Genomic DNA, 22,819 nt, shown 5'->3' on the forward strand with positions numbered 1-22,819 from the left:
TATTTTGTTAAATATGAACATAAGGATGATGTGCCAACTTCATAATTTTTAATTTTTCTGAATGGAATTCAAATAGACATTGTTTTATTTGCAATTTGAACCTGCCTTGGTAATACCTAAATTCACATGGGTAGCCAAAAAGTGTTCTTGTATGATGGGAACCATTCATTTTCCTAGTCTCATTTATGACTCATAGATTTGTGTGGGAGTTCAAAAAAAATCTAAAGAAAGAGGAACAGGAAAAGATTTTTTTCTATATTTAAGTATAAATAATAGAAAGAGGCTGAGCTAAGCTATAAATAACAGTGAAGTGAAATGTTCTCTGGAAATTCCATGGCAATAGCTTTACTGCAGCCTGAAAAATGTCACTACTTATAATCTGGTTCAGAAAACCTGCTCATGATAAAATAAATGTTTTTTTATTGTTGTTATCTCATCAAGTCATATTCCTAAATTTTCACAGACTTACAAATATATGTATGTTTAAAAATATGTATCATGTGTTAAGAAGAGCAGGCCAAGCGTGGTGGTACATGTCTGTAATCTCAGCAACTCCGGAGGCTAAGGCAAAACAATCTCAAGTTTAAGACCAACTTCAGCAACTTAATGAGACTGTTTCAAAATTTAAAATAAATAAATAAAGAGCAACTCAAGCCATTTGGTGTGCTTTTGCAACAATGTTTAGACACATTTATTTCTTTTTTTATACTGATCAGTTCTTGTAATGACAAGAAAAATATTATTAGATTCAAATTATCATCATGAATATTCTTACACACATGCATTAACAAAAACATTAAATGACATTCTCAAAACCAAAGTCTGGTAACTTTGACAATATCCATGGCATTGATGTATTCTTCAAATTAAAGAAAGTTAAGTAATTGTTAGCTCTGGGGCATTATCCAACTTGTTAGGAGAAAAAAAATAACCTAATCTGGGAAGGAAAATATCACAAACTTGTATAAGTGCTTAAACTGTCTTCATAGCTTAAAAGGAAATACTTGCTCACAGCAGAAGGTTTCTCATCCCTTTTGTTTGGTTCCAACTTGCAGAGTCATCCTGCTTCTAAAATGGTTTCAGAGCCAGAAGCAGGAGGTTTCCAAATCAGAAAGAAATTCCCCTTGTCTTTGAAGATGTGCCTCTTCAGAATGTGAACCCAGAGAGTCAATTGTGTAACTATGTTTTAAATTTTTAAAAGTTTTTATCCAATATATTTAGCATGTTGTAAGCATCCATTTGAAGACTCCACTGGAGTGATTCTACTAATCATATAGTTATTCATAGTGTTATTAAGTAATTTCCTCCTCCTCTTACAGATGCTCAGGATGCTCCAGATTCCATATTGGTGAAAAACACAGTTGATGGCAAGGAAGGAGGTAAAAGGACATCTAAGGTGGACCCATTAGAATGCAAATGAATTTCTAGTTTGGTTTCTGTTTTTCAAGATAGATTTAGCTAACCCATGCTAAAAGAAAACTTATTACCTTATGTTCAAGTTAATTTAACTTGAGAGTGTAGGTTGCATACAGAAAATATTTACCCATCTCTGACACTAACATTTATTAGCCTATTATTGAACATTTACCAAATACATTTGTGGTTCATTGCATGTGGTTTTTATCCTCAGTAATGGATTATAGGGAAAAGGGCAACTCCAGGGAAATGTTAGCATTGAAACAAACAAGCAAACAAATAGGCAATCATATGAAAATATAAATTATCAGAGCTGCATCATTCGAAAGAGCACAGAAGCAAGTACACACCCGTAAAAGAGCATGCTGTTATTGACAGCCAAGTGGAATGGAAGATCAATTAAACCGTAACTTCAAGGGAATTCAGATACTAGAAATCTAGACACAAAGGTCTGAAAGCCAGACTGTAGCTAAGTATAAACCAAGGCCCACATGAGTAGAGCAGAGACTATGGATCAATTTCTGAGACAAAATTTCATAGATGCTTCCACTAGGATGGGAAATATCTCACTCAAAATCCATGGACTTTTAACCATCATGTCAATTTATGATCACCTAAATTAATTTAGTTTCCAGAAAAAGTTGTTAATGCATTATGATTGTTCTTCTGTGACTTTAAGCTCTGTTGTCCCTCTTGGCTGGGAACAAATGGGCAAATTTAGACATGGACACAGCTGTTTGGTGTTTAAAGGTCAGGAGATAAGCATTCCACCCACACCTGGGGTGGAATCAAGGTGCCTGAGTGCTTGACTTGCACAAACCTAAGGAGGTTGCTATAGAAATGTTATTGTATGGCTAGGATGGTTGGAGTCCTAATAGAACTTGAATTTTAAAGTTCACAGGAAGCATGATTAGAAAGGGCTTTCCTTGGCTGCTGTGTATTTATGAGGCAGCTATTTACAAGGCATGTGTATTTGCATGTGGCTTGCTACCTCTGAGAACCTGAGTAAGGAGGAGACCATGACACTGGTGCTTTCTCGCTGAGGAGGAAAGGTCTGGGATCTGGGGATATTGCTCAGTGACAGAAAGCTTGCCTAGTATATGCAAGGCCAGTACCCAGTACCACAAAAGAAAAAAACTAAAAAAGAAGGGATCTGGATCTACTTTGATGGAATATAAGGAAAAGTTGGGGGGAGGGGTCTCACAGACACAGTTTTTGTTCTCTGTCTATGGGCAATGCCATTGATTCCATCTGTCATCATGGGCTTATGATTAGAGCAGGGCTCACCCTGCAGATTTCAGGTTGAGAAATGTTGAACACTAAGGGGGAAGGAAGGGTTATCAGAGGTGAGAAGAACTGGGGGAGAAGGAGTTGGAAAGTTAAGAAATCATTCTGCTGAAATTCACAGAAATGCCAAGCTCTGAGGGCTAAAATAATTAGGGAGTTATTTTTCTTACCTAACATGATGTCTGAAGATAGGCAGCTGCTGGCAGTGGTGTAGAGGTTCCATGAATTCAGAGACTGAATCTCTGATTCTCTGAAACTTCTTGCTGGTCACAAGATGGCTGCTATAGCTGCAAACTCACATCTGTGATATGGAACCACCACCACCACCACCACCCCCTGCCCCCCAGCTGCAACAAAAGCTAGGAAAGCAAACATTTAGTCTCTCTAGTACATACAGTAGACCTAGGCAAGGGAGTAAAGGCTAGACAGAACTTAAACCTGAGAAGGCAGATGTCCATGTGTTCCATGCTTGATTCCCCAAGGCAGGCATTACTAATCAACCAAGCCTACTTTCCACTCAGCTTGGACATGGCCTTGAAACTCTTGACAGAGGTTTCTAAGAAAGTACTACCAATTAATACAAACTGGCTCCTGGTATGGAATCTATTTGCTATTTACAAGATGGCTGATAACCAGCTGATATGATTCTTTTCAGCTTTCACAGCAGTTTTGAGGTATGACAAGGAAACTCTTTTAACAAAAATAGATTCAAATCATAAGATACACAGAAATAGTTAGCATGGTCTTTGGTCATTATTCTTCATTTTGTAACTGGGGAATGGAAACCCAGAGTGGCTAGGGGTCTTAACCTTGAGCATATACAACCAGCTAGTAGAATGTGGCCCCTTCCAAAGTAGTGCTCATTCTGATATAGCTAACACTGCTCAAAACATTTCTGTAGCTCCTCTTAAAAGCTCCTGTTAGAATTTCTTTCATTTAGTTAATGAGAAAACTTAGCCCATTTTGTAGATGCTTTCTCACACACACACACACACACACACAAACACAGAGAGAGAGAGAGAGAGAGAGAGAGAGAGAGAGAGAGAGAGATACTACCCAGATCACTCATTTCTTTATTCAACAAAAAAGTTTTGAACATGAGTGTAGCAGAACTTGGCTCCAATGACTCTGGATTGTTCTGAAAAATCACATCCACTCTTGGCCCCATATGGCTCATTTCCTGGAGAAGCCCACCACCCATCTCACCCATTATGCTAAGGCTACTTTGCCGCAGTCTTGGCTGGGCACAGAATCACGAGCCACCACAGCTTTATAGATTCAAACAGCAATTCTTTATTCCCGAACTCACACCGGCCTCTACACACACGTTCTGGGGAAATCCAAGTTCTGCCGCACAATTCACGTCCCAAATACTTTCTCAATTCCACGAGAACTCAACGGAAACTCAGGCAGCAGGATACGCCCTATTCCCAGCAGCAATAACCTTAAACCTGGAACTTCCCTAAACCCAGATTGTCTTAAACCGGGAACGCCTTAAACCCAAATTATCCTAAACCGGGATACTTCCTAAAACCTGCAGGATACACCCTAAACCTGGATCCACCCTCGTCCTTGAGCAGGGTCACCTTTCTCAAACACACATGCAATGTCACAGCGAATTTCCAAGGCTGTGACATGGGGTACGCTGGCAAGGAAATTTCGATGCATCATTCCTACTTGGCAATGGCCCTCAGCACTACTTAATGAAAAAAGCTGCCTGCTATAAGTAACTGTTCTGTAACTGATACATCACAAGTAAAATTTCTTGTGATGATGTAACTGTTCTACAATCTATGTCATTCAGTACAATAGTCACTAGTCTCATGTGGCTATTTAATATTTGAAATGTGGCTAATGTAACTAAGGAACTGAAATTTTAATTTTGTTTTATTTTAAGCCTTTAAATTTTAAATAACTATTCATGGCCACTACTACCATATTGGACAAACCCAGTTCTCAACCCCTCTTCCATTTTCTCCCAAACTCATTCTTTATCTCCCAATGCCTGTCTCAATCACAAGTTGGATATAAAGTTCTCCTCTCTTTTCAGAACACTCATAGGCTTGCTTGAACCTCATTTCTTCTCTGGCTCAACTTCACTTTCTAGTCAGGGAAGACTTGTAATTTTGGACAGAATGTGATACACACTTGGAAGTCTAACCTGCCATGTAAGAAGTCCAGCTTTTCTGAGGCTACCATGCCATAAGGAAGCGCAAGCCAATGAAGAAGATGATGTAATGCTTCAGCTGACAGTTACAGTGTTCACAACCTCCCAGTACAAGCATCTAGCATGAGAGTGGCAGGCTCAGATCACCCTTTGTCTCTTAGTCTTCCTAGCTGAGGCAGAGAAAATCCATCCCTTTGTGCCTGTCTCAAATTGTTGGCCTATAAAATCCGTGAGCATGCCATTAAGTGTGGGGTAGTTTGTTATGTAGGTCCCACACAATAGATCAGGGGATTGGTGACAACAGCCATCAGAAACCAAACCTCAGTGCAGGCTATTACTTAGGGAGATGACTTTGGTCCTCAGAAGAAGCATAAGGTAGAGGGCAGTGGGGGTGGGGGTGCATTGCAAAAGAAGCAGACCACTCCATCTGCCACATTCCAAACCCACAGAACCACTGGTTTAGCCTGAATCTGGGAAAGGAAAAAGAATTTGGATCAAATATGAAACTGGAGGGTTTTTTTATTATTACTTTTTCTTTTGTGGTGCTGGGGATCAAACTCAGGGCCTCACTTGTGCCAGATTACCACTCAACCACCACATGACATTACCAGCCTTGAAACTGGAGCTTGAAAATGAATGGGACTGAGTTTTAATAACTGGTATTTTGATAACTGAAATGATACAGAATCATAATAGAATTGAATTGAGGTGATATTAAGAAGGACTTTGACACAGCAACAGACTATAGATAGGAACTATTATGGTTTGGATGTGAAATGTCCCCGAAAAGCTCATGCAGGAACATCAGAGGTGAAATCATTGGGTTATGACAGCCTTAACCCAATCACCGAATTAATCCCCTGATAGGGATTAACTGAGTGGTAATGTTACCATCTAGGGGTGATGGGTTCATTGTCTCCATTCAGCAAAGAACTGAAGAACAGGACACAGAGACAGCAAGCAAGAAGTAGGTTTACTGAAAAAAAGAGATATAGAGATAGAATTCTCTGAAGAGAAGGGGCTCCCAAGCTGGGAATCCAGTGGGGAGTTTCGGCCTATTCTTTTTATGGTCTCTGGAATTTCCTCCTTTCTTAATCTCTTCCCCTGTCCACGTGCTCCTCACTATTATCGATTGGTGCCTTCTCTGTCCATGGTCTGTTTTAGATCTTCTATTGGACCCCCCTCTTAGGAGAACAAGTATAGAAGTATCTGTCAAATTGGGTCTCCCATGGGTGTATCAAACTGGTTGCACACTTATTGATCATCCAGCAGAGAGTGTAGTGGTTGGGGTACAGGTTCTGGTTTTACCACCTGGGTTTGAATACTGAATGGACCAGTTGTGTGACCTTCATCCTATCATGTGAACTCAGTCTGTTTCCTGTTTTTAAAGTGGGGGTAATAGATGCTATGTCACACAGTTCTGATATATAAATTAAATTATATCTGTATACATTCAAAAAATAGAAAAGAGCTGTTTTTATTCACAGCATATCTCTTTTCCTCCCCTTCATGTGTACTCTGGTAAGAACTCATGTGTCTTAGTTCTCTAGGTAACACTACCCCGCCCCCATCTGTGGCTATGCGGAGCCACTGATAATGATAACGTGAAGTTCTTTCCTACTTAGAGGTCCTCCTAGGGCTGTTTGATTCCACACTGCATCCACGTTTCTTGCAACCCCTCAGCAGTGATCATCAGAGGCATCTTCTTTCTACCTGAACAACTTTTTCTTTTAACCCTCTCGCCTAGGGACTGCCCATTTCCCTTAAGAATCTCAAAACAAGTCTGCTCCAGAACTTCATCTTCCCTCAACTCTTTTCAGCAATGGTAAACTGGAACAGCAGGACTCAGTCAGCTGCACAGTGCCCTGGTGGCAGATTTTTTTTTTTAATGAGGCATAAATCTGTAGTAAAGAGTACAGTTTTTAATGTAAAGCTTAATGAATTTCACCCACATATATACTTCTGTAAATTGCCCAGATCAAGATTTAGAAAAATTTCATCACCCCAAAGCCTTTCTTATATTCAAATACCTATTTTGTTTATTTCTTTCCCAGTCAATAACCTCTTCTCTTATAGGTAATCAACACTCTGACTTTTAACAGTGCAGATTTGTTTCACTTGCTTTTGAACTTCATATACATACAGTCACATCATAGGAATATTAAATATTGGGTTTATTTTGCTCAACATAATGTCTTTGAGATTCATCCATGATATTGCATGTATCAGAGTTTGTTCCTTTCAATTGCTGAGTGTACTCTGTTGTATGGATATACTACAATTTATGTGTTCAAAGTCACTTTGTTTCCAGTTTGGGGCAATAAAGATGCTATCAATATTCACATACATGTGCTTTTATGAACATTTGTACTGAGTTATCTTGGGTAAATACCCAAGAGTTAAACATTAAACAGGTGGATCAGGATAGATGCCTATTTAGGTTTTAGTAGAAACAGTGGGCATTTAAATCAATACTGTGTTAGAATAAATAAATAACTTGTGCCATTATTAGCTTTTAAACACTAATACATTCATACGAATTGGGGGGTTTACAAAAAAAGGTTTATTTCAAATAAATTACTTAAGACTTTGTGGCCAATGTTTTAGGACAGACCTTTGGCTTTGAGGCACAAGAAGAAAGAGAGACTTGAACAACAGACCACTGGGAAGAGGTAAGTTACAGCTAGAATGAGATGGGGGACTGATCTTGAGGTTTCACTCTATGCTGGGAGCAGAGGCCAAGCAGAGACACATGACACACATAACAGTAGTGCCCACAAAGAAGGACATGGTGTGTGCTTCCAGGGGATTCTCCATCCTATTTCCTAACTGGTTGCCTTCGCCTTGGGAGTCTTCAGTCATAAAATATTTAGCTGCCAAAACATTATCAATTGAGCAGTATGGATAATGTATCAGCAATGTAATCCACAATTAGTGCAGTTGTCAGTGAAGAATCACCCTGGGGAACACAATAGACCCAAAGCCCTGCCCCCTCCCTTGCTGTTCTAGCTTCCCCTCCAGACCCAGATTGTTATACCCACAGCCTTTCTACTTTCTCCATGCCCTAGGGCCTGCTCTCAAATCCCTTAGTTATTGCTAGAGTGCTGCAGTGTTGGAAACCCTCCCCAGGAGTTCTGGAGAATTTTCAACCTATCAACAGGGAAATGTAGGAAGAGTAAAAGGATTACACCTTGTGGTGGAATTTTAGACATCAGAGGCAGGGGGAAATGAGGAAAGAGTCATGGAGACATCACAATCTCCAAAATCTCACCTGCTTTGCCTTCCCATGTGATGGAAATGCTGATAATACAGCTGTGTCCCTCTGGCATTACTATTAGGCTCAAATTCAAAGCTCTTATTCTGCCCTAAACAGACCTTATTTACCTCCTTGCCTTTGTCTACCCTCTCTTTTTTTTAAAGAGAGGGTGACAGAGAGAGAAAATTTTTTAATATTTATTTTTTAGTTATCGGCAGACACAACATCTTTGATTGTATGAGGTGCTGAGGATCGAACCCGGGCCACACGCATGCCAGGCAAGCGCGCTACCGCTTGAGCCACATCCCCAGCCCCCTCTCTTCACCTCATTCCAGCCACACCACCCTTCTCTCTGCTCTTCTCCAAGTTCCTTGTCTCAGGCCTCTGCAAACATAGCTCTAGCCTGCTTACATACACACACACACACACACACACACACACACACACACACTCCTTCTCTTGCTGATTCTTTTTATTCCTTCTCACGAGTGTCATTCCTGACCCACCATTCTGTCTGAAGTTCACCTCAGAGATATGTGTCCTTCCTAAATCCCAGGGTACTTGGTTTTTTAAAAAGACTTTATATTTTTTAGAGAAGTTTTAGGTTCATAGCACAATGAAGAAGACAGCATAGATGCATATGCATAGTCTCGTACCCATTTTCAATATCCCTCACCAGAATGATACATGTTTTATTATTTGGTGGATCTATACGACATGTCATAATAGCCCAAAGTCTATAGTTTACATTAGGATTCATTCTTGGTGTTGTACATTCTATGGTCTTAGACAAATTTATAATAGCACATATCCACCATTTTAGTATCATACAAAGTAGTTTCACTTCCCTAAATGTCCTTGGTGCTCTGGTTCTTGGTCCTATTCATCTCTCCCACTATCCAACCCCTAAAAAATCATTTATTTTTTAAACTGTTTTCATAGTTTTGCCTTTTCCAGAATGTCATATAGTTGGAATTATACATTGTGTAGCCTTTTCAGAATAACTTCTCTCAATAATATGCATTTATGTTTTCTCCATGTCTTTTTATTATTTCATCACTTCCTTTAAGCACTGAATAACGCTTCCTTTTTCTGGATGTACAAAAATTTATTTTTCCATTCACCTATAGAAGGACATCTTGGTTACTTCTAAGTATAGGCAATTGTGGATAAAGATGCTATAAACATCTATGGTTAGGTTTTTGTGTAGACATAAATTTTCAATTCCTCTAGGGTAAATACCAAGTAATACAATTGCCAGAGCTTATGCTAAGAGTATGTTTAGTTTTGTAAGAAAGAGCCAAATTGTCTTTCAACATGTCTAAACCATTTGCATCCTCACCAGTAGAGAATGAGGAGAGTTGCTGTTGCTTCACATCCTCATCAGCATTTGGTATTGTCAGTGTTCCAGAATTTGGCCATTCTCATAGATGTAAAATAGCACCTTATTATTTTAATTTATATTTCCTTGATAACCTAAGATTTTAAGCATATTTTTATATGATTATTGGCTATCTGTATACTATTTTGGTGAGGTGTCTATTATGGTATTTCACCCATTTTTAAATCAGGTTATTTATTTTCTTATTGTTGAGTTTTAAGATTTTTTTGTGTATAATTTGTATATTTTGAATAACAGTTCTTTGTCAGATTAGTCTTTTAAAAATATATTCTCCCTAGTCTGTGTCTTGTCTTCTCATTCTCTTGACACTGTATTTTGCAGAGCAGAAATCTTTGATTTAATGAAGTGTACAGCTTATTAATTCTTTCTTGCATGGATCATGCCTTTAGTGTCATATCTAATAAGTCATCATCAAATTCAAGCTCATCTAGGTTTTCACCTATGCTATCTTCTAGGACATTTTACATGTAGGTTTATGACCCATTTTGAATCTATTTTTATGAAGCATGTAAAGTCTGTGTCTAGATGCATGTTTTGCACATAGATATCCACTTGTACCAGATCCTTTGTTGAAAAGACCACATATGTTTCCACTTGCTGTTTTGAAAGTTACCTGAGAGACGTTCTTCGCAGAGTCCTCGCGGTGGTTTCCCGCTTCAACAGTGCTTGGACGGAACCCAGCGCTCGACCTCCACCCCGGCAGGCTGCTCAGAGGCAGCAGCCCTTCGCCGCCACTTCGCAGCGCCCTCAGACGGCCCCCGGCCTCCGCCCGGCTGCCTGTCCGCAGCCTGTCCGCAGCCTCCCGTCACGACCACCACGCCCCCTCGCAGGTGTGCCAGAACTACCACCAGGACTCGGGGGCCGCCATCAACCGCCAGATCAACCTGGAGCTCTACGCCTCCTACGTCTGTCTGTCCGTGTCCTACTACTTTGACCGCGATGATGTGGCTTTGAAGAACCTTGCCAGATATTTTCTGCACCAGTCTCAGGAGGAGAGGGAACATGCCGAGAAACTGATGAAGCTGCAGAACCAAGGAGGTGGCCGAATCTTCCTTCAGGATATCAAGAAACCAGACCGCGACGACTGGGAGAGTGGGCTCAATGCCATGGAGTGTGCTTTGCATTTGGAGAAAAATGTGAACCAGTCACTTCTGAAACTGCACCGAACTGGCCACTGACAAAAATGACCCCCACTTGTGTGACTTCATTGAGACTCATTACCTGGATGAGCAGATGAAATCCATCAAAGAATTGGGTGACCACGTAACCACCTTGCGCAAGATGGGAGCCCCAGAATCGGGCATGGCAGAGTATCTCTTTGAGAAGCACACCCTGGGAGACAGTGATAACAAGAGCTAAACCTTAGGCTGACTTTCCCAAGGCCATGGAAGTGACTTCCCTGGTCACCAAGGTAGTGCATGCAAGTTGGGGTTACCTTTACCTTTTCTATAAGTTGTACCAAAACATCCACTTATGTTCTTTAATTTGTACCATTCCTTCAAATAAAGACATTTGGTAACCCCCCAAAAAAAATTACTTTAATGAGACTTGACTGATGTCTGCTTCCCCACTGGAATATAAACCACATTCAGATAATTTCTGGGTTTTCACTGCCTAGCTCAGGGGTTGACACATAATAAATGCTTTATCCCAACCTGTGGTATCAAGGCAATGAACAAATGGTATTTATTCAACCCTATACCTTTCATTATGCCTGTCACTTTATAGTGGAACATCATTATCATCATTACTATTAATAATGGGCTGAATTCTTCAGTTGCACCATTTTTTTGTATGATATCTAGGATTTACTTCAAAATAGTCTGGCAGTATAGAGTCATTAGTGGTATATATGAAACAAGACTGGACATACATTAATATTTATTGTTGAGTAATGGGTACATCTGGTTTATTATATTTGTCTCTGCTTTTCTATGCATTTGGAAATTTTCAAAATACAAAATTATAACAATCATAAAAATTCTTCCTTTTTCTCTAATAATTGCCTTAAAGTCTAATATTTCAGTTTAGAATTACAATACTGGCTTTCACTTGGTATACAGTCTATTTTTTCAACTTTTTTTTAATGGTACTGAGGATTAAACCCAGGGGTACTCTACCACTGAACTACATCCCCAACCCTTTAAAAAAAAATTGTAGTTGTAGATGGACAGAATGCCTTCATTTTATATGTTTATTATTATTTTTTATGTGGTGTTAAGGATCAAACCCAGTGCTTCACACGTGCTGGGCAGGTGCTCTGCCACTGAGCTACAGCCCCAGCTTGGTCCCAAACCCCTTTTATGTTTTATTTTGTGACAGGGTCTCACTAGTTTGCCAAAGCTGAGCTCAAACTTGAGTCTCCTGCTTCAGCTTCCCAAGTTGCTGGATTGCACTTGAAATTTCTTACACCTTTTTCAGTTGCACCATTTAAACTGCTTGAATTTGGGGGATTAAAATTTTGGGAGTAAAATGATGCTAGGACTGTCTCTTATCTTTGGAAAAACATATTTTAAAAAAATGAAACAGAAAAGGTGATTTTGCCCAAGCACTGAAATTAGCTCCTTAACCGTTGGGTCCAGCTCTGATTTCCAATATTGAAACCAGAAATTGACTCCATTAAGTCTAATAATACAGTTTGTGGATCATTCAGCTCCTTAGCTTTCCTTTTTTGTCTCAACACCTGCCTTCAGTGATGTTTGTTATCACTGAAGCTTCCATGACAAGGAAGGTCACGGAACCTCTCATTCCTCCAAAGTGCTCAATCCACACACAGCACATCATGCAGGCAGGAAGGAGCACTGTAAAAAAATGACTCTTGCACCCCTCCTGGGTTTTCCTACTCTGGGCCCTGGAATATGTAGGTCCTCTTTTAGACAGGTTTATAAGTGGCTTGGGAATAGAGGTAAACAATCCTTGGGTATAGTCCCTGCTTTGCCACTGACTGGTGGTGTGATCTAGTTAAGATGCTTCAGCCTCAGCTGACCTCTATGAGCAATAGATGTTTACTTTAAAAAACTGTTAAGTGGAAGGAAGCTGGTGGACCAGAGGAAGGCAACATTCTGAGTCACTCTGTGATCCAGATCTCACCTAGTCAGAATACTGCATCTCTGAGAGTGTGAGAGGACCCCTATGCAGCTGATTTCCGAAGAAATCACCAGCACTGTAACCCTGCGCAGGGCTCCGAGCCTCAGCATTCAATAGGACTCCGGACTCCTGGCTCCCAAAACTCAAAGCTTGCAGTTCTAGCCCACTCATGACTCATAAGTGCCTTAGCAAAATCACCTATCAGCACCTCTGCAAAACTCCAGACCGCGCTCCACTCCCATGCAGGTCACTCGGCTACTACCTACCCACAGTACAATGCCATCGTCTGGCTCCCCCCACCTCACCAGACACCCTGGCGCTGGAAGCAGACCACCTCTATCTTGGATAACCTTTCTCATCACATTTGGTAGGGGCAGCTCCCAAGTACCAGGTATCCAACTCCCCCCACCCCCCAGTGGTGATAACTCAACACAGTAACCACCCAACACAAAAACAGCTCTCAGTTGGGTGCGTGTACAGTGTGACCAGGCGCTGCCCACCTGGTGTGAGCCTTGGTGGGAAAGGTCCCGCAGTTGGGAACTGCTAAGGGAGAGGGAGATGGAGCTAAAGTTAGGAGCCTAACACAGAGACCAGGAACTGGGAAATCTCCAAGAAAGAGAGGGAGATAGTACCAGACACTCAAATCATACGAGCAGTCCCAAATAGAGACCTATGAAGTCCATCTTTCTGCAGGGACTGGCAGGTGGCACTTCCCGCTTCCAGATGCCCTACACCAGGACCAGTCTTCCCACAATGATAACCTTCACCATCCTGAGGGCAGAGGCACCAGCTTACAACAGACAACCCCACCTATTGGATGAGAAGAGAAGCAGAAAAGATATGGATCTCTAAAACTAGCAACAACCCTGGTTTCTTCCTTCGAGTATTTTTTTTTTCAGTTTTTTTCTCTTTCTTTTCTACCCCGGCCCTCATATCCCCAAATATGTGAAACCAAGAACTTTGCATGAAACAGGATTTTGAGGCTTGAGTAATTGGAATAATATTATATAAAGGTGTTGTGTATGCCCTTTTCTCTCTCTTTTTTCTTCTTTCACTTTTCTTTCCCCCTCCAAATTTTGCTATTTTAACATATGTATTTTTCTAAATACATGTGTGTTTGTTTTATGTACTCTACTGTCATCTCACGTACTTGTTTACCCTAAATTACTTCCTGTCTATTCTCTTGCTACTAACCCTCTTCATTAGATTTCTCTTTCACACTTCCTAAGATACATTAACTCTATATCCTCACATCCTACCTCCTCAGCATATCGTCCTACGCCCACCCCCAGTTTATTGTCCACCGTCAGAAACTGAAAACATTTTTACAAAACTACTGATTATATTTTAGATAATAATTGAATCCAACACTTCTGTTCATTGATAGTAAACTGTAAACATATTAATAATTAAAAATTGTTCATAGGTGGTATATTGTTGATATTGGGATCTGATAACATTTTCCTTCCCCACAAAGAAGAGGTCTTGGAACTCTACAAGAGCACTACCAACCTATAGGGTAAAAAAAATAACACCCCAGACCACAGAGTTGGAAAAGAAGACACATGAGCAACATGAAAAGACAAGGGAAGAAAATGCCCCAAACAAATCAAGATGCCATATCATTAGAAACATTGGCAGCTACAACAGAAAAGAATTACAGAGAAAGAGTTTAGGATGTACATGATTAAAATATTCTTTGAACTCAAGGAAGATATAAGAGAGCAAATACAGGCAGTGAAAGATCACTTTGACAAGGAGCTACATAAACAAATACAGGAAGCAAAAGATCAACTCAACAGGAAGATAGAGGTTCTAAAAAGAAAAACAAACAGAAATCCTTGAAATGAAAGAAATAATAAACTAAATTAAAAGCTCAAAAGAAAGCATCACCAACAGAGTAGGCCACTTGGAAGATAGGACATCAACAGTGAAGATAAAATATATAATCTTGAAAAGAACATAGACTACACAGTGGTAATGGTAGGAAACTACAAGGAGAACATTCAAGAAATATGGGATAGCATAAAAAGACCAAATTTAAGAGCTATTGGGATAGAGGAAGGCATAGAGGTCCAAACCAAAAGAATGAACAACCTATTCAATGATAATATCAGAAAACTTTCCAAACATGAATAATGAATTGAAAGAAAAGTTCCTGGGTTCAACAGAAGTGCCAGCCTGCACCATCAAGAGAAGTGCACTTGGTGAGAACCAATGGAAAGGAGCCTGAGCTATAGTTGGTGAAAGCAAATCAAACAAAAAATATCTGAACCATAAAAATGTTTATCTTAATTGAAAGCATGGTGTCCTTGCTCCTAAAGAAATATTTAAAGAAAAGTATTGAGATGCATGATGATGATGATTTTACAGCACTGTTAAGATTTGCTTTCCTCTCCTTAAAATATGAGATTAAAGTACTCTGTGAGATTAAAGTACTCTTCTTGGGTCCTGGTATATAAGTAAGAGGTTAATAACTGGCAGCTGTTGTTTTTGTGAACATCATAATGGTTACATAGTACCTGAAGAGGTCATCTTTTTTTACTTTGTTTGCCATGCTGGGGAGCAAACCCAGAAGTTTTTAAAAAATTTTTTTATTTGTTCTTTTTAGATATTCATGATAGTAGAGTGTATTTTTGACATTTTATACATACATCTAGGGTCTTGATCATGGTAAACAAGCACTCTACCACTGAGCTATATCTCTAGCCCATGAAAGGATTCTTTAGCAAAAATATCAAAATGATATTTTGGAAATGTTTGAACTCACACTCTATATATTGAAGTTAATAGACAAATCACAAGGTAAAATGTAAACAAAGAAGTGTCACAAATCTAACATTGGTCTCTGATTCCTCTCGTTAAGCATCATCCCTAGCCAGGAGTGTTTGGGTGAATAGTCCCATTTCTCATCCTGGCAAATTAGCACATGGTGGGCTCACACTGCCCTGATACCAAGCAGGCTGTTAATATCTTGGTTTGGAGCCCCTGAAGCTGAGTTTTTCACATCACTCAAAATTCTGGCCAGGGAACATTCTGGGGAAGGTTGGGCTTTACATAGTGGAGGAAAAGAGGCTAGAGAGGAACCACTTTGCCCAGTATGTGCCCCGTGCATGGCCTGTTGAGCTGCCTCTGCTCTGTCAACAGAGCTCTCTCCCAGGACAAGTGAGACATGGGGGTTTCAGAGCTCTTCTGGGAGTGGGGACAGGGGAGGATGTTGTTTTGAGTTTGCCCCAGAAAGTAATCCTCCATTTAAACCACAACAAGATGCTCCCTGTGACTAGAAAGCTCTTCCCAGAAGCAGACCCTGTAATAGCTCAAGGAAGCGAGTTTCTACTCATCACTGTGTAGTTAGTTTGTGTCCAAAATCTGGGGTAGAGCATCCTATCTGGTCCTACTGCAGCTGTGTGAGTAACACAGAATAATTATAAAGCTTATCAGATTTTTGTGTGTGTATGGTGCTGGAGATTGAACCCAGGCCCTTGTGCATGCGAGGCAAGCACTAAACCAACTGAGCTATATCCCCAGCCCTAAAGCTTATCAATTTTACAGGTAAAATTTATACTCCATGTATGTATATATGTCAAAATACATTCTACTGTCATGTATAATTAAAAAGAACAAATAAAGAAAAATTACAGGTAAGGTAACTAAAACAGGAAGTGTCTTTTGCGTAGGGACAGCCAGCTAGTAAGCAGAGAATCCGAGTCTCAAGTCCTCTTTCTCTAAGTCTAAAGTCATTTCTCTTTCCTCTGGGACCTGCATCATGGTCCCATGGTCATTGGCTTATGTTGACCACTACAGATATAGCCCACTTCACAATGCCCCTACCCAATTCACCAGGGCATTGAACCATCCTCCTTCCTCAGATAAACCAGCTGTCTCCTACCTCTGGGCCATTGTGCCCCTGTGCTCCCTTTGCTTAGAAAGTGCTTCCATATCTTTGGATCTCCTTGTAGATGTCACCACCTCCAAAAGGTCTTCCCTGATCACTCTGAAGTAGTATTCACAGATACTCTGTATCACATCACCCAGTTTAATACCCTAATACCCCTTTTACCAGTCATTTACACTAGCTTATTTTTTCCTCATTAAGGCGAGAGTCACAGGAGTTTTATTCATTGTTTCCTCCCCATATTTGGCACAGAGCACCCTCCAAATACTGGGACAGCTGGAGCCCCTGATCTGAACCCTGACATTTTGCTTAGAGGGTTAGAGGGTCTGAGAGTCCCCTGAGTTGTGGCCTCCCCATGGGATTAGGAGTCCACAAGGCCAAGGGGATATTCCTCCTCAATGCCCACTGCCCACTTCTACACGACACTGTAGATATCTAGGGGTCAGAAATTCCATGACCAAATGGCCCCAAATCCACTTCTAGGGCCCATGTAGGTCTCTTATTTTCGCAAAGGCAAATCACATGCCACTGTGAGACTCGAGGCCCAGTGGGTTACCAAGGGACAGAACATGCAAGTAAGAGGTTCCTCAGAATGCTGAACAGACAGAGTAGAGTGGATGAGGGGAAAGAGGGTTTCTGTGTGAGGTCTAGGAGCCAGGGGATAGAGAGCTGTCTACACACCACTGTTAATGCAGAACACCCTGGAAGTTTACATTTGAAACTGACCTTCCAACATTTTAAACAGTTTTGTTTGATATGTAACTGAAAATATAGACATTTGGTATGCAAGCCTCCAATCATTCGGTAGCTCAGAACCTGACAAATGTTAGGTGTAGACATCTGGTCAACCACTAACTACTAGCTAAATAAAGGTATAAATGAATGAAAAATGCACAGAAGAATGAATAAAGTTTAAGCCCACACATCAGACCTCCTATCATGGCAGCTCTGGGGTGGTTTCTACAGATAGTAAAGTAGAATCTCTCACTCAGTCTGGATTTGCACGAACCTAAGTGACAAGCTTGTTTCATGATGAGTTGAAGCAGGCTGCCCCAGGGATTGCTGTAGAGCAGTTAGCCTCTGTCACAAGGTTAAGTTAGATCTGTGGCTAAAATAACCACCATTTTTGAAGGTGGTCAAGAAGGCATTTGGGAGCTTTTCCATGGATTTAATCCCCTTTCTCCCACTACTCTTCAACCATTGACTGCATGAGTGCTTATGGCATTAAGGAATGCCATGGTGAATAGCTGGCTTCATCCTATTTTTCTAGAAACTATGAAGCTTATGGATAGGCCCCAGCAAGATAATACAACAAAAGAAGGAAAAAAAGAGTTAATTCCATAAAATGCAGTAACTGCTAAGTCAACTCCTTTTAAAACATTCTAGAGATTTTAAGGTAAAGAATTAATGGTCCACTTACTTCAAAAGAATCAATTTATTTCTTCAGCATTCATTTTCAGAATCAATCATTTTGCGTCACCTAGAGAACTTAAGAAATTGAACTTTGAGAGCACATTACCGTAAAACACTCATCAGTCTATGTATGACTTCCAGCTACCACAAGTCTTTTTCACATAAATTCCAAAGATAGTTGATTTTTTGTTGCTTTGCTTGAAATGTAATAGCTGATAATAATGTAGTCCTCTATAGGCGTTCTAAATAATGGGTAGCAAAGCAAAGGGCTTACAGGGATTAAGTCAGACTAGCAACTATCTAGAGAGAACCCACACGGGTCAGGCAGATGCTAGGTGCTTCCAGGGGATTCCAGTGTAATTCAGCAATGCCAGCAGCAATTCAGAAAAATGCATAAAATTATTTACTTTTCCCTCTGCTACTGAGTTACTCCTGCAAGATGGGTTTGTTTGGTGTCCTGAATTAAATATTTATTCTGAAAAATTAGAGGGCAATAATTAAGCACTACTGTCTCTTTGGTTATATTTATTACATTTCAGCTTTGTAATATCACCCAAGTGATTTAACCTAAAGGCTGACACTATTACCCAAAGCTGCAATTCATAGATTGGGTGACCTTGGACAAGTCACTTCACCTTCCCAAGTTTCAGTTTGAACAGATGATCCATAAGGCATTTTCCAGTGCTAACAGTCTGGAAAATTCCATGTTAATTGACACCACCAGGGACTCAGGCAGACCAGCTGTTTGACCTCAGAAGACAAACCTTCCCATTAAGTGTCCAGCTTGTTGTCAGCTGTACAATCAGTAACTAATGTCAGGAGTTGATTAGTTAGGGAGCCTCAGGTAGACAGAGCCATGGTAATCCAAGCCCTTGAGCATCCTACTTACTAAGAAGTAGCTCTGAATTAAGTAGACATCTAAATTACACATCCCAAATTAGATTTCAGGTTGAGCATCATTACTGGAGTAGAGGAGAGACAGCTACAGTCCAAGGCTACCTGCTCTCCTCAACCTTCAGTACTAATTGGATAAAGGTTAAATTGATCTAAAGATCATGTATTTCACATTGCATTTGCCTGAATGTAACAGCAATCTTAGCAGGGACCAGCAGTATTTGCAGGGAACTAGGGGAGGGATCTTGCTCTCCCACCCCAAAACCTTCACTGACTACAAACTCAACCTGAAGCAATTCTTTTCTTATGATCACTAAGGTCCTGCCCACCTCTAATATTTTATAATGCATCACTTGTACCTAACAAGAATCAGGTCAAAATTAATACCCTGGGCAGCCTTGACTGCATAATGGAATCTCCTCAGAATCTTTAGAAATGACAAATGTTGTATCCTACCAAGAGATTCTAATTTAATTTGTCAAAGGGTCACCTGAGATTTAATTTCAAATTCTCTCCAGGGTACAAATGGACATTCAGGTTGCTTCTAAGGGAAGGGTATATGGTGTGCTAGCACACAGGCTACCCAAAAGTCATCTATAGCCTGATTTTTTTTATTTTCTCATAAAAGGCCAGGAAACTGGCCTTTACCTCCCTTGTAGCTAAGATTTCCATTACTTCTGACCAGTAAGATATATGTGGAATTCATTGGACAGTGATTTCCCTAGAAAGATTTTTATAGGAGACCAGCTTGGCCAGCATGTCCTTCAGTATTTTGTCCTTTGCTTTATTTACACCTGAATTATAGATGTCATTCCTGAACCTGCAGCAGCCATATTACAATCATGTGAACAAGTATCAAACACTAAAAATGGTAGAAAAGGAAAAAAGAGAAAGGCCTGAATCCTTGGAGAACCATGACCTGTGGTATCTGTCCTGTTGCCTCCTTAAACTATGTGGTAAATAATCTCCTTCAGCCACTACCAGTCACCTTTCCTGTTGCATGCTGCCCAACACCATCCTTAAATGAAACAGAAGATACAAGGTGTTAATGATAAATGCCTCACCTTCTTAAGATCACCTCAGCCTCATGACATGGACCCAGAGTGAGGGACAAATTCCCTAGATGAAAAATATCCATCACACCTAAAATATATTTGTACTTAAACTAAGAGGGCATTTTTTGTTTGTTTGTTTGTTTTTGTTTTCTTTTTTTATTGTTGCAAGGGGTTCCTTAAAGGGCCCATACATTGACAGAAACATCTGGAGCCAAATTACTTGGTTAAGCTTATGGTTCTTGAAGAACTGTAATACTCAACTTCAGTCCTGATGCCAGTCTTATTTCTATTACTTTACTGCATTATTTACTTATAATGCACTCAAGGATGCAAGAGTAGGGAACTGAAAGCAGATTTGTGCAGAAAACGGGTTTGAATAGTCTCAGAGTATGTCTAAACAAGATGATTCTCAAAAGCATGATCCTACCAGGCATTTAAATATAGTGCAGAGAATCTGTGTTACTGGGATGGAGGTGCAATGGGAATGTGGGTAGTTAGCCTCTCTTGTTACCTTGGCTTCCTTCCTTCTCCCCTAAGTCTCCTTTCTATACCCACATTCCCATGCTCACAGAGGAGAAACAAGTGTTGGCCATTCTTATGTCCCCTGCACTTAGCAGGGTATCTGGCAGATAGTAGGTGCTCACTTGTTGAAATGAACATTAATCCTCACACTCTGTTCACACTCATCTACATGTACCTACCACCATTTTTTTTCTCCCTGTGCAGTGATAAATCTAATCTGTTGCAGTTACTAAATTGTGTTTTAGTCTTAAAGTCACCATAATGCCATTCCCACCCACATCAGGATGTTAGTGTTAAGAAAGAAAAGACAGGAAAACAGTAGGAGAGACATGTGGGTCAGAGGAGATGGTTTTTGTTTCTGGGGAAATGTCAGTCTGATGGCAGTAGCCTGGTTACAAGTGGAGGGTTGGTCTTTGGGAAGAGGAGGGACAATTACTCTACTCAAACAGGAGAGAAGACAGGCTCTATGAGTTCAGTTTCTGTTTTCCTAATACTATGGAAAAGTGAGACCCTTAACTGAGAATAACAGTAGAGGTAAATTTATAGAAAGTGGAGAAAAAGAAGCAGGTATTGACCTACCCTGTGCCTTCCTCTTTTCCTTTTCTTCTTTAGGGACCTCTACCATGGCCTGCTAGCAGGCTTATGACAACTAGTATAGTGACCGAACTTGGCTTTCTTGGCCTGGTTTCTGAGATCCAAACAATATTTCAAAATGTCTTACTTTTATGAGACCAACTCATGCAGAGAATGGGTATGAAAAAACATCTAGTGTTTTTCTTTCACTAGATCAAACTAAATTCCTATAATTGCTCCCTGACACCTCAGCATCAGCCATTCTACCCTTTTCCTGGTGACGGCAATAGAAGGATAGGCAGAGTCAATTTTAGTCTATATCAGGTAAAATTTGAGAAATTCAGTGAAATAAAAACAAAACAAGTTATCCAGATCCTAAAATATTGTGCTTGAGAAACGAAGATTTTGTAAATATTTCTGAGGTCTCTGGACATCCTTTTGGCACTTCAAAGCTTCCAGGGATTCTACAAGACTTACAATAGGAATGATATCTTAACACATCCTAAGAGTATTGTAACCTTATCTTAGTTATCCTCAATCCATTCTACATAATAACATTGAGATGTCCTAAAAGATGGGTATGGGAGTATAGGTGGTTGGGAAGAAACTATAGAAAGATGGGAAGTAAAACTTTTCCTTAATTTGAGCACCATAAAATTCTTCAGGAACACCTCCTGTCATGTATCCAGAATCCTACACAAGGCAAGAAAACAGAGCCATCTCCAAAGAGAGAATATATAGGAATTGTGCACCATCTTCCTGGAACCAAGAATGGGGAGGAGCCCAACCACCCATCTGGTCCTAGAGAACCACAGGTTGTATCTTCAATGGAGAAAGCAGAAATGAGGCCAGGGACGTTGTGTAAAAGTTGAAGAAAAACATTGAGCAATATTATTGAGCAATATTATTGAGCAGTATTATTTACTAGTCCCTGTTAATCCCCCCACTCCAATTCCCATCATCTTTTTCCTTTCATTTAGGCTTCTTCCAATGGAGTCTTCATTCTCTAACTCCTCATAGTCAGAATTTCCTATCATCTTTCTTTTTCTCAAAGTGATTTTCAGGAGGGAAAATCCATATAACAACTTTCAATGAAAGTTTCAAATATTAGACCATACCTTGTCTTCTGTCAAAGTAACCAACACTTATATCACTAAAAATTTGGAACTGTGAAGACTTATGTGAAGATTCAGAGATTCCTCAGTGTATTCATTATCAGTAATACAAGGGAAAGCAATCTAAGAGGAGTGTCTTTGCAAAGCAGTGACTTTAACATTATGTAATTTTGCCCACATGAAAAGGCTGCTATTTGTTGAGGAATTGAGATTAATAACTAATCATGTTCTTATAATGATAAAGGGGATAGATGATTTTGCAAACCATATTCAACTTTTTTTCTATTAAAAATATATAATCATGTGAGAGCATCTGGATGGTCCCAAAGCAATAGCTGTCCAGAGTATGGGGCTCAGTGTGTATCGAGAGAAAGCTCACTTTTTTTAAAAGGCAAAATAAAAAGAAGGATGTTGGAGTATAGAAATAGTTGAGAAATTTTGCCTAGATTGACCCAATATTGTAAGAAATATCCAAGTTCATTTTGGTAGATATTGTATAGTGCTTCTTCCATGAGGGTGTTGGGAGACAATTCTAAGAAATTTAATTAAATACATAAAAGAAAAGGGAAATAAGTAAAAAGCAGAGAGAGAAAATAGCAAAAGATGTTGAGACTATAAACATATATGCTCTTGGGTTATAATTACTTCCACCATTGGGCTTCTGACCACACCACCCTAGTAGACATTCATCTTTGTTGGCCTTTGGCTCCCCAGTGATTTCCAATGACTTTTGGGTT

At 40.0% G+C, this 22,819-nt stretch overlaps 1 pseudogene across 1 annotated transcript in view; it reads left to right on the forward strand.

The window, feature by feature from the left end:
* Nucleotides 1–10,887, forward strand: part of LOC308653289 (ferritin heavy chain-like) — a 49,212-nt pseudogene extending 38,325 nt beyond the window's left edge. Inside the window, exons 2-3 of the transcript in view lie at nt 1,320–1,379; nt 10,192–10,887. The product of the transcript in view is annotated as a ferritin heavy chain-like (transcript). The remainder of the gene's footprint in view (nt 1–1,319; nt 1,380–10,191) is intronic.
* The last annotated feature ends 11,932 nt before the right edge of the window (nt 10,888–22,819 follow it).

This window comes from Spermophilus citellus (genome assembly GCF_964194105.1).
Source record: "Spermophilus citellus genome assembly, chromosome: 7".
NCBI classification, from domain to species: domain Eukaryota; kingdom Metazoa; phylum Chordata; class Mammalia; order Rodentia; family Sciuridae; genus Spermophilus; species Spermophilus citellus.